We start from the raw sequence: 17541 nt of genomic DNA, 5'->3' as shown, positions 1-17541 counted from the left end.
CCAGCGGGAGGATGTAAATGATTGCAAATGGGCGTTAATGACACATTTGTCTCCACTTAGCAGGCCAGGCACCCTATTCTCAGGCCCTGCATGATTCTTCCATCCTCTGGGCCGGGAATCAGGTGGGCGGGATTCACCAGAGGCATCACCAAACGTGAACTTGATGATGTGGGCCAAGAAGATAACCCCTTAAGGGAATTGCCCCAAAAGTCCATCCGAAGGCCATTCTGCCCCCCCTCCCACAATGAACAACCTGACCACCTCTCCTCTACCTGACCACCTCTCCTCTACCTGACACCCCCCCCCCCCCCCATCCCGCTCAATGACAACCCCCTCCAGACTTCCTAAAATGGGAAACACCCCTCCGGAGACCCTCTAAATAGAAGGATTCACTCCAGGGACCCCCTAACTTAAGGAACCTCCAAAGAGACTACTAACTAGAGGGACCCACCATAGGGACGCCCTGAAGAGAGGGATCCCCACAGACCCCCCAGAAAAAAGACTTGAAGCTAGAGAGCATTCCAAACAAGAGCAGTGACAGAAATTATAGTTGTAACTCTTATGTGGAAGCACCTCGTGTTCAATCCTGGAAAGAATACAGCTGCGACCTGTGTTTAAAACTCTAGGATCATGTACCTGCAAGCCATTCATTCATTTCTAGTAGAGGACTGTGATTGATATCTTCCACAAAACAGCATTCATTCACCTCCCTTCATGGATGAGTGACTTTAAGTGCTGAAACCCCAATGTTTACAAATATCAACCACATCAAAGAGAGGCAGGTGAATTACAATCATCCTTTTTATTAATAAATGATTTTATTGGGTTTTTGAACATAGTATATTTACAGTTATGTACACAGATTAAAACATATATATATATAGTAAAAAATACTGGAAGGATATTGTGCACTAGCTCAAAAACAGCAACTCTGTACAGTTAGCAATATTATGATAGAATTAGATTATCATAGAATTTACAGTGCAGAAGGAGGCCATTCATCCCATCGAGTCTGCACCGGCTCTTGGAAAGAGCACCCCACCCAAGCCCACACCTCTACCCTATCCCCATAACCCAGTAACCCCACCCAACACTAAGGGCAATTTTGGACACTAAGGGCAATTTATCATGGCCAATCCACCTAACCTGCACATCTTTGGACTGTAGCAGGAAACCGGTGCACCCGAAGGAAACCCACGCACACACGGGGAGGATGTACAGACTCCACACAGACAGTGACCCAAGCCGGAATCGAACCTGGGACCCTGGAGCTGTGAAGCAATTGTGCTATCCACAATACTAACGTGCTGCCCGGCACAAATAAGTAGGCACCTGTTTGTGTAGGGGGGGGACTGGGGAGGTACATATACATTTGGGTGCCAGAGAAACAATTACAGTAGTTATGTCCAATACAGAGAGGGCAATACGAGAATGGATCTGGTGTTGGTGTTGTTACTTGCTTTTCCCGGACGGTTTTTGCTGACGTTGTCGTCGCGCGTTCACCTCCGCTTCGGCCGTTTGTCACGTCTTTCGCACGCACTTTCCTTGCTCTCTGTTACTATATTTACCAAGTTTGTTGTCGTTTCCCGTGCTCTCCTTCCGGCTATCATTCCCTCACCTCCCCCCCTCTCTGGTTCCCCTCTATTGTTTCCTGTCTCCTACCTCTTTCCCCCCCCTTCTGCCCCCCTTCCCCCTTCCCCCCTTCTCCTGTCTTAGGTTTAGCTGTTTCCACCCCCCCGCCACCCTGCTGGGTCTATCCCTCCCTCCCACGCCTTGGTTACTTTCCCCTGATTCTTGGCTACTTGGCTATTCTTCTGTTTGTTCATTGGCCACAAACAGGTCCCGTAACAATTGGGTGAATGGCTTCCACGTTCTGTGGAAGCCATCGTCTGACCCTCGGATGACGAATTTGATTTTCTCCATTTGGAGAGATTCTGAGAGGTCAGACAGCCAGTCTGCAGCTTTGGGTGGTGTTGGAATCCCCGGCGTTGGGCTCAGGCGCAGAGACTGGTGTGCTCTGTCCATGTCTGGTGGGTTGGGGAAAATTTTCCTCCCCACTAAGTTGCCCAGCATCTCGGCCACGTATACCGTGGGGTTTCTGCCCTCGATCCCCACTGGTAGGCCCACAAACCTTACATTTTGCCTTCTCGAACGGTTTTCCTGATCGCCCACTCTGCCTTTCAGGCTCCCCTGGGTTGTGACCAGTTTCGGCATCTCCTTCTCCAGTGCCATGATCTGGTCGTTCTTGTCAGTCGTGGCCTTTTCCAGCTCCTTAATGGTCGCCTCTTGGGCTTATAGTTTCTTCTCTGCTCTGCCCAGGGCAAGCTGCATCTCCGCCAGGGCCTTGGCCACTGATGCCTTCACCGTGGCCTCCATGTCTGCTCTAACCCCTGCCTTGTTTTCCTGATGGTGTTCCCTCAGTGCCCCGGCAAAGGATGTCTTCCAGTTCCAGATCCCCCCTGGCACAGGGGGAAATTGCTCCTGTCTGTCTCGTTCTTTTTGTTGCGGCGAACCTTCCGTTCCGCTGCTTCGTGAGCCGGTTGGCTCGTCTGAGCGGGCTCGCACCTGACCCCTTCTGCTTCTGGTGTCCCTTCTCCCTCGGCTTTGGCTCCCTTCTGGCACTTTTTTCCCCCTTTTTTTCCCCTTTTTTTTCCCCTTCCCTTCTCCCCTTTAACACATTTTTTTTTTAAAAGAGAGAATGTCTTTTTTTTTAATCTTTCACCCACACATCTGGTCAGGAGGGTCGAGAGAGAGAGAGAGGCTTCTGGTCTAGCCAGGAGTCCTCCATTGCTCCGCCGCCCGCCTCATGGTCGCCGCCGGGGGGGGCCTCTTTGTCGCTCGCTCCACTCAATCACCACTTTGCTCCGGGCCACCGCTTTTCTTGTCCCACGTTCGTCTACAGTGCGGCGGGGGGTGGGGGGGGGGGGGTTGGGGGGTGGGGGGGGGGGGGGGGGGACCGTCTGGTTTGCGCGCTTCGGCGCAGGTTCTTCCTTGGGAACGAGATGCGACTGTGTTCCCCCTCCGGTGCTCTGCTGCCCGCGAATGCTCTCGCAATCACTCGAGTGATTGGAATGCCCTTAGTGATTGGTATGTAACTCAGGGCCGGGATTCTCCCCTACCCGGCCGGGCGGGGGAATCCGGCGTAATGGAATGGTGTGAACCACTCTGGCGTCGGGCCGCCCCAAAGGTGCGGAACACCTTGAGGGGCTAGGCCCGCGCCAGAGTGATTTCCGCCCCGCCGGCTGGCGGGAAAGGCCTTTGGCGCCACGCCAGCCGGCGCCGAAAGGACTTTGCCGGCGACGCATGCGCGGGAACGTCTGCAGCCGCTCCCGGCATCCCCGCGCATGCGCAGTGGGGGGTGTCTCTTCCGCCTCCGCCATAGTGAAGACCATGGCGAAGGCGGAAGAAAAAGAATGCTCCCACGGCACAGTCCCGCCCGCCGATCGGTGGGCCCCGATCCGGGGCAGGCCACCGTGGGGGCACACCCCGGAGCCCACCGTCTGCTCCCGCCGGTAATGTAGGTGGTTCAATCCACGCCGGCTGCCGAGGGTTGACAGCGGCAGGACTTCGGCCCATCGCGGGCCAGAGAATCGCCGGGGGGGGAGCCAGCCGACCGGTGCGGCGCGATTCCCGCCCCCGCCGATTCTCTGGTAGCGGAAAATTCGGGACACGCCGTGGGCGAGATTCACGCAAGCCCCCGGAGATTCTCCGACCCGGCGGGGGGTCGGAGAAACGCGCCCCAGATGTCTTTTGGGCCAGACCTACCATTCTCCATAGCTATTTTAAAACTAATTGAATTATCGTCACTGGTCCCTAAGTCATCCCTCCCTAACATTTCTATCACCTTACCTTCCTTATTTCCCAAGAGTTGGTCACGTTTTTCCCCCTCTCTATACGGGCCATCCACATACTGAATGAGAAATTCCTCCTGTATACACACAACAAATTTCTCTCCTTCCAAGCCCCTAATGCTATGGCTGTCCTAGTCAATGTTGTAAAAGTTAAAGTCCCCAATTATTACCACCCTATTTTTCTTGCTGCTATCTGTAAATTACTTACATAATTGCTCCTCAATATCCCGCTGACTATTTGGGGGCTTGTAGTACTGTCATGTGAAAGTACCTTTAAGAAATGGGTGTTTATAAATGGGTGTATATATAAATATCTGTCGTGAGAGTACCTTTAAGAAATGGGTGTTTACTACTGATTGTGTCATGTGAATATGCTTAAAAGGTACTTTGAAAGGGAAGGAGAGAAAAAGGAGAAGGTTTTAATGATTCTAACACAAAGTGACGGACCAAATCCAGGTGACTGTGAATTTGACATACCTCAAATTAAATTGTAAAATGTGGATGTTCTTACAAATTGGGATAAATTGTTAAGTTACCTTCCAGAGGAAAAACGGACTGACCTGAAAGAGTTATTGATATCACAAGTTTGTAGAGATAAATTGGGAAGTATTAAAATGTCTATACATGATGTAGATGTGGGAAATGCTGTTCCAATCAAACAACAACCATACAGACCTAACCCTTTAAAATTGGCACTGGTTAACAAAGAGATTGAGAGTAGGCTTAAAAATGGCATAACTGAAGTGGGTTGCAGCCAATGGCGCTCACCCATAGTGATGGTACCTAAACCAAATGGTATCCAACGATTGTGTGTGGACTATAGAAAGGTTAATGCAGTTACAAGAACGGACTCTTATCCTATCCCACATTTGGAGGATTGAATTGAGAAAGTGGGACAATCAGCTTTTCCTTTCTTCATCACTGTTAGGTCCCACTTTTTCCTTAACTAACTATTTTATCTGTATATTAGGAACAAGAGGGTAGCTAGAGAAAGAGTTGGTCCACTCAAGGACAAAGGAGGGAAATTATGCATAGAACCAAAGGAAATAGGTGAGATCCTTAATGAGTATTTTGCATCATTATTCACAAAGGAGAGGGACACGTTGATTGGTGGTACCTCAGAGGGATATGTAAATACTTTAGAACAGGTCGTTTTTAAGAGGGTGGAAGTGTCAGGTGTGTTAAAAAGCATTAAGGTAATCAACTCCCCAGGGCCACATGACATCGATGGGCCTTTAACAGAAACCTTTGTTTCCTTGTTGGCCACAGGTGAGAGGATTGTTGTCCCGTTATTTAAGAATGGTAGCAAGGATAACCAGGGTAATTATAGGCCAATGATCTTGACGTCAGTGGCAGTGAAATTGTTGGAAAAGATTCTCAGAGACCCTGGCCGGGATTCTCCGAAAACCCGGCCAAGTGTTGACGTCGGCGTCAACGGGGCTCCTGGCCCAACAACTCTCTGTTTTTTAGGGGGTTAGCATGGTGCCGGAGTGCTACGCGCTGCTCCGGTGCCGGAAGGCGGCCCTGCACGGCTGGCATGGGTCCGCGCAGGTGCGCCATGGCCATCTCCGCACCAGCGCATGCAGTGGTTGCCGTCTCCACGCCGGCACGGAGCAACATGTCGGGGCCCATGCGTAAGGAGGTAGGCCCCCTCCAGATCGCGGCCGCCCGCCGATCGGAAGCCCCCGATCGCGGGCATGGACCCCATGGAGGCCCCCCCCAGCATCAGATCCCCCCGCCTCCCCCACCTGGACACCACAGCTGCCGCGGGTCCGAGTTCCCGCCGGGTAGTACCAGGTTTGAATCACGCTAGCGGGACTCGGCAGAACTTGGCGGGAGTTCGGCCCCTCGCCCATGGAGAATTGCCGCGGGGGCCTATCTCAGTGGCTCCCGACTGGCGCTGTCCCGACCACGCGGGTGTGATTGACGCCGATCCCCGAACAGGCCACGGAATGTGGCGACTAGGGGCTTTTCACAGTAACTTCATTTGAAGCCTACTTGTGACAATAACGTGATTTTCATCTTTCACTTGTTCAGTCGCCTGAGAATCAGTGGCCTGGCGTCGGAGGCGACCAGAACTGTACACAGAACTCCAAATGTGGCCTTACCAAAGTTTTGTACAGCTGCATCATCACCTCACGGCTCTTAAATTCAATCCCTCTGTTAATGAACGCGAGCACACCATAGGCCTTCTTCACAGCTCTATCCACTTGAGTGGCAACTTTCAAAGATGTATGAACATAGACCCCAAGATCTCTCTGCTCCTCCACATTGCCACGAACTCTACCGTTAACCCTGTATTCCGCATTCATATTTGTCCTTCCAAAATGGACAACCTCACACTTTTCAGGGTTAAACTCCATCTGCCACTTCTCAGCCCAGCTCTGCATCCTATCTATGTCTCTTTGCAGCCGACAACAGCCCTCCTTACTATCCACAACTCCACCAATCTTCGTATCGTCTGCAAATTTACTGACCCACCCTTCAACTCCCTCATCCAAGTCACTAATGAAAATCACAAACAGCAGAGGACCCAGAACTGATCGCTGCGGTACGCCACTGGTAACTGGAATCCAGGCTGAATATTTGCCATCCACCACCACTCTCTGACTTCTATCGGTTAGCCAGTTCGTTATCCAACTGGCCAAATTTCCCACTATCCCATGCCTCCTTACTTTCTGCATAAGCCTACCATGGGGAACTTTATCAAATGCCTTACTAAAATCCATGTACACTACATCCACTGCTTTACCTTCATCCACATGCTTGGTCACCTCCTCAAAGAATTCAATAAGATTTGTAAGGCAAGACCTACCCCTCACAAATCCGTGCTGACTATCCCTAATCAAGCAGTGTCTTTCCAGATGCTCAGAAATCTTATCCTTCAGTACCCTTTCCATTACTTTGCCTACCACCGAAGTAAGACTAACTGGCCTGTAATTCCCAGGGTTATCCCTAGTCCCTTTTTTGAACAGGGGCACGACATTCGCCACCCTCCAATCCCCTGGTACCACCCCTGTTGACAGTGAGGACGAAAAGATCATTGCCAACGGCTCTGCAATTTCATCTCTTGCTTCCCATAGAATCCTTGGATATATCCCGTCAGGCCCGGGGGACTTGTCTATCCTCAAGTTTTTCAAAATGCCCAACACATCTTCCTTCCTAACAAGTATTTCCTCGAGCTTACCAATCTGTTTCACACTGTCCTCTCCAACAATATGGCCCCTCTCATTTGTAAATACAGAAGAAAAGTACTCATTCAAGACCTCTCCTATCTCTTCAGACTCAATACACAATCTCCCGCTACTGTCCTTGATCGGACCTACCCTCGCTCTAGTCATTCTCATATTTCTCACATATGTGTAAAAGGCCTTGGGGTTTTCCTTGATCCTACCCGCCAAAGATTGTTCATGCCCTCTCTTAGCTCTCCTAATCCCTTTCTTCAGTTCCCTCCTGGCTATCTTGTATCCCTCCAATGCCCTGTCTGAACCTTGTTTCCTCAGCCTTACATAAGTCACCTTTTTCCTCTTAACAAGACATTCAACCTCTCTTGTCAACCATGGTTCCCTCACTCGACCATCTCTTCCCTGCCTGACAGGGACATACATATCAAGGACATCTTGAATATCTCTGTCATCCATGGTTCTCTGGGTTTGTTACACCTTCCTATTACTCTAATCACAAGTAGGCCCACATTAACACTGCAATGAAGTTACCTTAAAAATCCCCTAGTCAACACTTTCCGGCGCCTGTTCAGGTACACGGAGGGAGAATTCAAAATGTCCAAATTACCTAACAGCACGTCTTTCGAGACGTGCGGGAGGAAACTGGAGCACACGGAGGAAACCCACGCAGATACGGGGAGAACATGCAGACTCCGCACAGTGACCCACGCTGTGAATCGAACCTGGGACCATGGCGCTGTTAAGCAACAGTTCTAACCACTGTGCTACCGTGCCGCCCATAGAGGGAACACATTGCACCTGTACCCTCCCCATTTCATCTTTGAACACTACTCTTCTGTAGATTTCCCCACAAGTAATTGTTTCCAGTCTACCTTGGCCAGATCATGTCTTGTTTTGTTAAAATCTACTCTCCCTCAATCCAAAACGTTTTTGGCAACTTGTCCATTTCTTTGTCCATAACAAATTTAAATAGACATGTTGTGATCGCTATTACTAAAATGCTCCCCCACCAAAACATCAACCACTTGTCCGGCTTCATTCCCCAGAATTAGATCCACCACTGCACAATCCCTTGTTGGATCCTCTACATATTGAGCTTAAAAGTTCTCCTGCATACATTTTAAGAAATCTACTCCATCTAAATCCTTAACAGGATGGCTTTCCCAATTAATTTTGGGAAAGTTGAAATCACCTAACATAATTATCCTCTTACTTTTACACGCATCCGCATGTAAAATATTTGCTCCTCAATTTCCCACTGACTACCTGGGGGTCTATAATAAACACCTAGCAACGTAGTTGTCCCTTTTTTATTCCTAAACTCTACCCACAAAGCTTCATTTGACGCCCCCTCCAAGATATCATTTCTCCTTACTGCAGTAACTTCCGCCTTAACTAATAATACAATGCCTCCTCCTCTTTTACTCCCTCCTCTGTCTTGCCTGAAGATTCTATATCCTGGGATGCTGAGCTGCCAATCCTGCCCCTCACTCAACCATGTCTCTGTGATAGCTTTTATATCATAATTACATGTATAATCATCGGCCTTAACTCATAGTTTTATCTTTAATACTCCTGGCATTAAAATAGAGGTTATCCACCCTTGTCTTACTCCCTTGAAACTTACTACCGCTGTATTCGCTCTGACCTGAGAATTCTGAATTCTCCCTCTGTGTACCCAAACCGGAATGTGGCGACTAGGGGCTTTTCACAGTGACTTCAATGCAGTGTTAATGTAAGCCTACTTGTGACAATAAAGATTATTTATTTTATTTTATTTTATTTATTTATTATTTTCTGTGTTATACTGTGTACCTATTCTGCTATTAGTCTGTGTCCCCTCCCCAACTAGTTTAAACTCTTCTCAACAGCACTAGCAAACCCGCTAGCAAGGATGTTAGTCCCGCTCTGTTTTAGATGTAGACCGCCCCGCTTGTACAGGTCCCACCCGCCCCAGAAATGGTCCCAATGGCCCAGGAATCTAAAAGCCTCCCTCCTGCACCACATCTTGAGCCACGCATTCATCTGTGCTATTCTCCTATTCCTGTACTCACTAGCATGCGGCACTGGGAGTAATCCAGAGATCACAATCTGAGAGGTTCTGCTCTTTAGTCTATTGCCTAACTCCCTGAATTCTTGATGCAATACCTCATCCCTCCTTCTACCTCTGTCAATGGTACCACATGTACCATGAGCTCTGCCTTATCGCCCTCTCCCTTTAGAATGCCGTTCAGTGACATCCCGGGCGTCATTCTCCGTCGGCGGGAGTCTCCGTTTTGCCGGCGCCCGGGGGTTTCCCGACGGCGTGGGGCTGCCCCACAATGGGAAACCCCATTGACCGGCCGGTGTTACGGAGACTCCCGCCGGCCGGTCGGGGCAGAAATGTGGCGGGGCGGGTAGGAGAATTTCGCCCCCTATCCCTGGCACTAGGGAGGCAACACACCATCCCGGAATATTTTTCACGACCACAGAAGTGCTTATCTGTGCCCCTGACTATGCAGTCCCATATAACTATTGCTCTTCTGCGCTTTCCCCCCCCCCCCCCCCCCGTTGAACAACAGAGCCAGCCGTGGTGCCATTGCTCTGGCCGTTACTGTTATTTTCCCCCGATAGGTAATCCCCCTAACAGTATCCAAAATGGTAGAGTTGTTAGAGAGGGGCACAGCCACGGAGATTCCTGCACTGACTGCTTGCCCCTTCTTGAGGTTACCCACCTGTCTGCCTGCACCTTGGGTGTGACCACATCTCTATAACTCCTGTCTGTGACGCTTTACGTCATCTGCATGTTCTTAAGTGCATCCAACTGCTGCTCCAGCTGAACCATGCAGTCTGTGAGGAGCTGCCATTGGATATCCCAGGCTGTTGAATGAGGCAAAAGAGGAAATAGCAGGGGTGCTGGAAATAATTTTCCATTCCTCTCTGGCCACAGGAAGGTTGCAGGAGGACTGGAAGATAGCCGATGTGGTAACATTATTCAAGAAGGGAGAAAGGGAGAGACCAGGAAACTACCGGCCAGTCAGTCTAACCTCAGATGTTGGAAAAATATTGGAATCAAGTCCCTGTGACAGAATTTGGGGATGCGGTGGCATAGTGGTATTGTCGCTAAATTAGTAATCCAGAGACCCAGGATAATGATCTGGGGACACGGGTTCAAATCCCACCACGGCAGGTGATGGAATTTTAAAAACTCAATAAAATATCTGGAATTAAAAGTCTAATAATGACCATGAACCCGTTGTCGATTGTCGTAAAAGCCCATCTGGTTCACTGATACCCTTTAGGGAATGAAATCTGCCATCCTCACCTGGTCTGGCCTACATGTGACCCGAGACCTACAGCAATATGGTTGACTCTTAAATGCCCTCTGAAATGACCTAGCAAGCCACTCAGTTGTATTCTTGATTGATTGATTTATTGCATCATGTTCCGAAGTACAGTGAAAAGTATTTTTCTGCAGCCAAAGAAATGGACACAACACGTACACAGTAGACAAAAAAGAATAATAGATGGTTACAGCGAACAGAACAAACAAAGAACAAAGAAATGTACAGCACAGGAACAGGCCCTTCGGCCCTCCAGGCCCGTGCCGACCATGCTGCCCGACTAAACTACAATCTTCCACGCTTCCTGGGTCCGTATCCCTCTATTCCCATCCTATTCATGTATTTGTCAAGATGCCCCTTAAATGTCACTATCGTCCCTGCTTCCACCACCTCCTCCGGTAGCGAGTTCCAGGCACCCACTACCCTCTGCGTAAAAAACTTGCCTCGTACATCTACTCTAAACCTTGTCCCTCTCACCTTAAACCTATGCCCCCTAGTAATTTACCCCTCTACCCCGGGGAAAAGCCTCTGACTATCCACTCTGTCTATGCCCCTCATAATTTTGTAGACCTCTATCAGGTCGCCCCTCAACCTCCTTCGTTCCAGTGAGAACAAACCGAGTTTATTCAACCGCTCCTCATAGCTAATGCCCTCCATACCAGGCAACATTCTGGCGAATCTCTTCTGCACCCTCTCTAAAGCCTCCACATCCTTCTGGTAGTGTGGCGACCAGAATTGAACACTATACTCCAAGTGTGGCCTCACTAAGGTCCTATACAGCTGCAACATGACTTGCCAATTCTTATACTCAATGCCCCGGCCAATGAAGGCAAGCATGCCGTATGCCTTCTTGACTACCTTCTCCACCTGTGTTGCCCCTTTCAGTGACCTGTGGACCTGTACTCCTAGATCTCTTTGACTTTCAATACTCTTGAGGGTTCTACCATTCACTGTATATTCCCTACCTGCATTAGACCTTCCAAAAAGCATTACCTCACATTTGTCCGGATTAAACTCCATCTGCCATCTCTCCGCCCAAGTCTCCAAACAATCTAAATCCTGCTGTATCCTCTGACAGTCCTCATCGCTATCCGCAATTCCACCAACTTACTAATCAGACCAGTTACATTTTCCTCCAAATCATTTATATATACTACAAACAGCAAAGGTCCCAGCACTGATCCCTGTGGAACACCACTGGTCACAGCCCTCCAATTAGAAAAGCATCCTTCCATTGCTACTCTCTGCCTTCTATGACCTAGCCAGTTCTGTATCCACCTTGCCAGCTCACCCCTGATCCTGTGTGACTTCACCTTTTGTACTAGTCTACCATGAGGGACCTTGTCAAAGCCTTACTGAAGTCCATATAGACAACATCCACTGCCCTACCTGCATCCGGACAAATGTGAAGAAGTACGCAGTATATCGACAAATAAGTAATTGGTTACAGTACGGAATAAGGGCCAAACAAAGCAAATACGACATGAGCACGATCAGCATAGGACATCGTGAATAGTTTTCTTACAGGGAACAGATCAGTCTGGGGGAGAGCCGTTGAGGAGTCGAGTAGCTGTGGGGAAGAAGCTGTTTCTATGTCTGGATGTACGGGTCTTCAGACTTCTGTATCTTCTGCCTGATGGAAGGGTCTGGAAGTCGGCAAAGCCTGGGTGTGAGGGGTCACTAACAATGCTGTCAGCCTTCGGCAGTGGGAGGTGTAGACAGAATCAATCGGAGGGTGGCAAGCTTGTGAGATGCGTTGGGCTGAGTTCATCACACTCTGCCGTTTCTTGTGATCTTTGGAACGAACAGTTGCCATACCAAGCTGTGATGCAGCCGGATAGGATGCTCTGTATTGCATATGTGTAGAAGTTTGTGAGAGTCGATGCAGAAATGCCGAATTTCCTTCGCTTCCGTAGGAAGTAGAGACGTTGTTGGGCTTTTTTGACTGTTGCATCAACGTGAGTTGACCACGACAGACTGTTGGTGATGGTGACTCCCAGGAACAACACAGAAGCACAGTGGTTAGCACAGTTGCTTCACAGCTCCAGGGTCCCAGATTTGGTTCCCAGCTTGGGTCACTGTTTGTGCGGAGTCTGAACATTCTCCCCATGTCTGAGTGGGTTTCTTCCGGGTGCTCCGATTTCCTCCCACAGTCCAAAGATGTGCAGGTTAGGTGGCTTGGCCATTCTAAATTGCCCCCAGTTTCCAAAAAGGTTGGTGGGGCCACTGGGTTACAGGGATAAGTTGAAAGTGTGGGCTTAAATGGGGTGCTCTTTCCAAGGGCCGGTGCAGACTCGATGGGCTGAATGGCCTCCTTCTGCACTGTAACTTCTATGATTCTATGATTCTATGAACTTAAAGCTATCGACCATCTTCACTTCAGAGCCATTGATGTAGATGGGGGCACGTGTCGTACTACACTTCCTGAAGTCGATGATCAATTCCTTGGTTTTGCTGACATTTAGGGAGAGGTTGTTTTCGGTAAACCATGCAACCAAGCGATTTATTTCCCTTCTGTAGTCTGATTCGTCGTTGTTTGAGATACAACCCACCACAGTTGCATCATCCGCAAACTGAAAGATAGAATTGGAGTTAAATCTTGCCACACAGCTGTGTGTGTATAGGGAGTACAGTAGAGGACTGAGCACACATCCTTGCGGGGCCCCGGTGTTGAGGACTATTGAGGAGGAGGTGCTGTTGCCTATCCTGACAGATTGCGGTCTGTTGGTGAGAAAGTCAAGGATCCAGCTGCACAGGGAGGGGTGAAGTCCAAGATCGCAGAGTTGGTTATTAGTTTTGTCGGGAAAATGGGGTTGAAGGTGGGGCTGTAGTCGATGAACAGCAGTCTGACATGGGTGTCCTTGTTGTCGAGGTGTTCAAGTGTTGACTGTAGGGCCAGGGAGATAGCATCTGCTGTGGACTGGTTGTGCCAATAGGCGAACTGCAATGGATTGAGACCGTCTGGGAGGCTGGCGTCTCATGACTAGCCGATCGAAGAATTTTATGACAACATGGCGGTAGTCATTGAGGCATGCTACCATGTTCTTCTTTGGTACTGGTATTATGGTGGTTTTCTTGAAGGAGGTGGGAACCTCGGAGCGGAGAAGTGAGGTGTTGAAGCTAAACACGTGGCTAAATGAAATGAAAATCGCTTATTGTCACAAGTAGGCTTCAAATGAAGTTACTGTGAAAAGCCCCTAGTCGCCACATTCCAGCACCTGTTTGGGGAGGCTGGTACGGGAATTGAACCGTGCTGCTGGCCTGCCTTGGTCTGCTTTCAAAGCCAGCGATTTAGACCTGTGCTAAACCAGCCCCTATTGAGAGGGAAAGTTTCAGATTTTTGGATTATTGGGATCTCTTTCCGGGGCAGGTGAGACCTGTACAAGAAGGAAGGGTTGCATCTAAACTGGAGGGGCACCGATATCCTGGCTGGGAGATTTGCTAGATTCACTCGGGAGGATTTAAACGAGTATGGCAGGGGGGTGGAAGCCAGAATGTGAGCTTAGAAGATGTAATAACTGAAGGGGAAATAGAGAACCAAAATAAAAGAACAGCATCACCCTTAGGCAGAGCAAAAAAGGAGACAAGTGTGAAAAGGGAGGTGGTCAATGCAGGATTAAGCATGTTGTACCTAAATGCGCGCAGTATACGGAACAAGGTAAATGAGCTTGTTGCACACATTGAAATTGGCCAGTACGCTGTTGTGGGGATCATAGAGTCATGGCTGCAAGGGGACCAGGGCTCGGATCTAAATATCCAAGGATATGTGCCGATCGAAAGGACAGGCAGGTGGGCTGGGGGGGGGGGGGATTGCATTGTTAGTAAGGAATTAAGTTAAATCGATAGTAAGGAGCGATATAGGATCAGAATGCATAGGATCTCTGTGGGTAGAGTTGAGGAATCGCAAAGGTACAATGGCCTGATGGGAGTTATGTACAGGCCTCCTAGCAGTAGTCAGGATGTGGGGCAGAAAATAAATCAGGAGATGAAAAAGGCATATAAAAAAGGCAATATTCTACTAATCATGGGGGACTTCAATATGCAGGTGGACTGGGAAAATCAGGTTGGTAGTGGATCCCAAGAAAAGGAATTTGTGGAATGTCTAAGTGATTGTTTTTGGAGCAGCTAGTGACAGAGCCTACGTGGGTTCTGGATTTGGTGATGTGTAATGAGGCAGACTTGATTAGGGAACTTAAGGTGAAGGAACCCTTAGTGAGCAGTGACCACAGTATGATAGAATTTTCCCTGCAGTTTGAGAGGGAGAAGCTGCAATCAGATGTAACGGTATTACAATTAAATAAGGGTAACTACAAAGACATGAGGGAGGAGCTGGCCAGAGTTGATTGGAAAAGGAGCCTAGCAGGGAAGACAGTAGAACAGCAATGGCAGGGGCTTTTGGGGGTTATTCGGGAAGCACAACAGAAATTCATCCCAAGGAGGAGGAAACATGCAAATGGGAGGACAAGGCATCCATGGTTGTTGAGGGAAGTCAAGGACAGCATAAAAGCTCAAGGAAAAGCATGCCAAATAGCGAGGATTAGTGGGAAGCCAGAGGACTGGGAAGCCTTTAAAAGCGAGCAGAGGACAACTAAAAAAGCAAAAAGGGGGAGAAGATGAAGTATGAGTGCAAGCTGGCTAGTAATATAAAGGAAGATAAGAAGAGTTTTTTTTCAATATATGAAAGGTAAGAGAGTCAAAAATAGACATTGGACCACTGGAAAATGTGGCTAGAGAAGTAATAGTAGGAAATAAAGAAATGGCAGGCGAACTGAATAGTTACTTTGCATCAGTCTTCACAGTGGAAGACACCAGTGGGATGCCAGAGCTCCAGGAGACCCAGGGGGCAGAGCTGAGTGCAGTGACCATTACTGAGGAGAAGGTTCTGGGGAAACTGAAAGGTCTGAGGGTGGATCGGATGGACTACACCCCAGGGTTCTAAAAGAGATAGCTCAGGAGATTGTGGCGGCATTGGTGGTGATCTTTCAGGAATCATTGGAGGCAGGAAGGGTCCCGGAGGACTGGAAAGTGGCTAATGTAACACCACTGTTTAAGAAGGGAGGGAGGCAGAAGACAGGAAATTATAGGCCGGTTAGCCTGACTTCAGTCATTGATAAGATTTTAGAATCCATTATTAAAGATGAGATCGCGGAGTACTTGGTAGTGCATGATAAAATAGGACTGAGTCAGCACGGCTTTGTCAAAGGGAGGTCATATCTGACAAATCTGTTCGAGTTCTTTGAGGAATTAACAAGGAAGTTAGACAAAGGAGAACTAGTGGACGTGATTTATTTAGATTTCCAGAAGGTCTTTGACAAGGTGCAGCATAGGAGACTATTAAATAAGTTAAAAGCCCATGGTGTTCAGGGTAAGATCCTGGCATGGATAGAGGATTGGCTGACTGTCAGAAGGCAGACAGTGGGTATAAAGGGGTCTTTTTCAGGAGAGCAGCCGATGACTAGTGGTGTGCCTCAGAGGTCTGTGCTGGGACCACAACTTTTCACAATATACATTAATGATCTGGAAGAAGGAACTGAAGGCACTGTTGCTAAGCTTGCAGATGATACAAAGATCTGTAGAGGGGCAGGTAATATTGAGGAAGCAGGAGGGCTGCAGAAGGTCTTGGACAGGTTAGGAGAGTGGGCAAAGAAATGACAGATGGAATACAATGTGGAAAAGTGTGAGGTTATGCACTTTGGAAGGAGAAATGGAGGCTTAGACTATTTTCTAAATAGGTTGATGCTTAGGAAATCAGAAGCACAATGGGACTTGGGAGTCCTTGTTCACTATTCTCTTAAGGTTAATGTGCAGGTTCAGTCGGCAGTTAGGAAGGCAAATGCAATGTTAACATTCATGTCAAGAGATTTAGAATACAAGACCAGGTATGTACTTCTAGGGCTATATTAGGCTCTGGTCAGACCCCATTTGGAATATTGTGAGCAGTTTTGTGCCCCGTTTCCAAGGAAGAATGTGCTGGCTTTGGAAAGGGTCCAGAGGAGGTTCATAAGATTGATCCCTGGAATGAAAAACTTGTCGTATGAGGAAATGTTGAGGACTCTGGGTCTGTACTTGTTGGAGTTTAGAAGGATGAGGGGGGATATTATTGAAACTTACAGGATACTGCGAGGCCTGGATAGAGTGGACGTGGGGAGGATGTTTCCATTTGTAGGAAAAACTAGAAGCAGAGGATACAATCTCAGACTAAAGGGACGATCCTTTAAAAGAGAGATGAGGAGGAATTTCTTCAGTCCAAGGGTGGTGAATCTGTGGAACTCTTTGCCGCAGAAGGCTGTGGAGGCCAAATCACTGAGTGTGTTTTTGATCAGTAAGGGGTTCAGGGGTTATGGGGAGAAGGCAGGAAAGTGGGGATGAGAAAAATATCAGCTGTGATTGAATGGCGGAGCAGACTCGATGTGTCAAGTGGCTTAATTCTGCTCCTATGTCTTATGGTCTTATGAAGATGTCTGCGAATACATTCGTCAGCTGGTCTGCGCAGGATCTGAGTTCTCACCCAGGGACTCCGTCAGGGCCTGTCATTTTCCACTTGTTCACTTTCAAGAAAGAGGCTGTACTAGTGGGTTTGGGTGTGTCTAGGGCTGTTGGGGCAGATGGCACTGATGTATTGGTTGATTGTTCAACCGCTAAGAAAACACCCGGTATCGAACCAGGCATTGGAAACAGCAAACTGCTGAGCCTGCAAAGTTTTCCTGACTAACATCTGGGGGCTTGTGCCAAAGTTTGGAGAGCCGTCTCACAGACTCATCAAGCAACAGCCGGACATAGTCATACTCACAGAACTTTCAGACAATGTCCCAGACACCACTATCACCATTCCTGAATATGTTCTGTCTCACCGGATGGACAGACTCAGCAGAGATGGCGGCACAGTGGTACACAGTCATGAGGGAATTGCCCTGGGAATCCTCAACATCAACTCTGGACCACATGAAGTCTCATGGCTTCAGGTTAAACATGGGCAAGAAAACCTCCTGCTGATTACCATGTACTGGCCGCCATCAGCTGATGATTCAGTACTCCTCCATGTTGAACACCACTTGGAGGAGGTGGGGGTCTACAATGTTCATCACTAAGAGTGGCTCGGAAGTACCACCACAGTCCGAGCTGGTTGGGTCCTAAAGGACATAGCTGCTAGACTGGGACTGCAGCAGGTGGTGAGGGAACCAG

General features: G+C 48.6%; 1 protein-coding gene across 1 annotated transcript in view; it reads left to right on the top strand.

Annotated features, from left to right (window-relative positions):
* The window catches only part of LOC140411508 (dynein axonemal heavy chain 8-like), a 2059122-nt gene that overhangs the window by 536862 nt on the left and 1504719 nt on the right, over positions 1–17541 (top strand). The window lies entirely within an intron of this gene.

This window comes from Scyliorhinus torazame, chromosome 4 (assembly GCF_047496885.1).
Source record: "Scyliorhinus torazame isolate Kashiwa2021f chromosome 4, sScyTor2.1, whole genome shotgun sequence".
Taxonomy (NCBI): Eukaryota; Metazoa; Chordata; class Chondrichthyes; order Carcharhiniformes; family Scyliorhinidae; genus Scyliorhinus; species Scyliorhinus torazame.
This window is presented reverse-complemented; position numbering and strand designations above follow the sequence as displayed.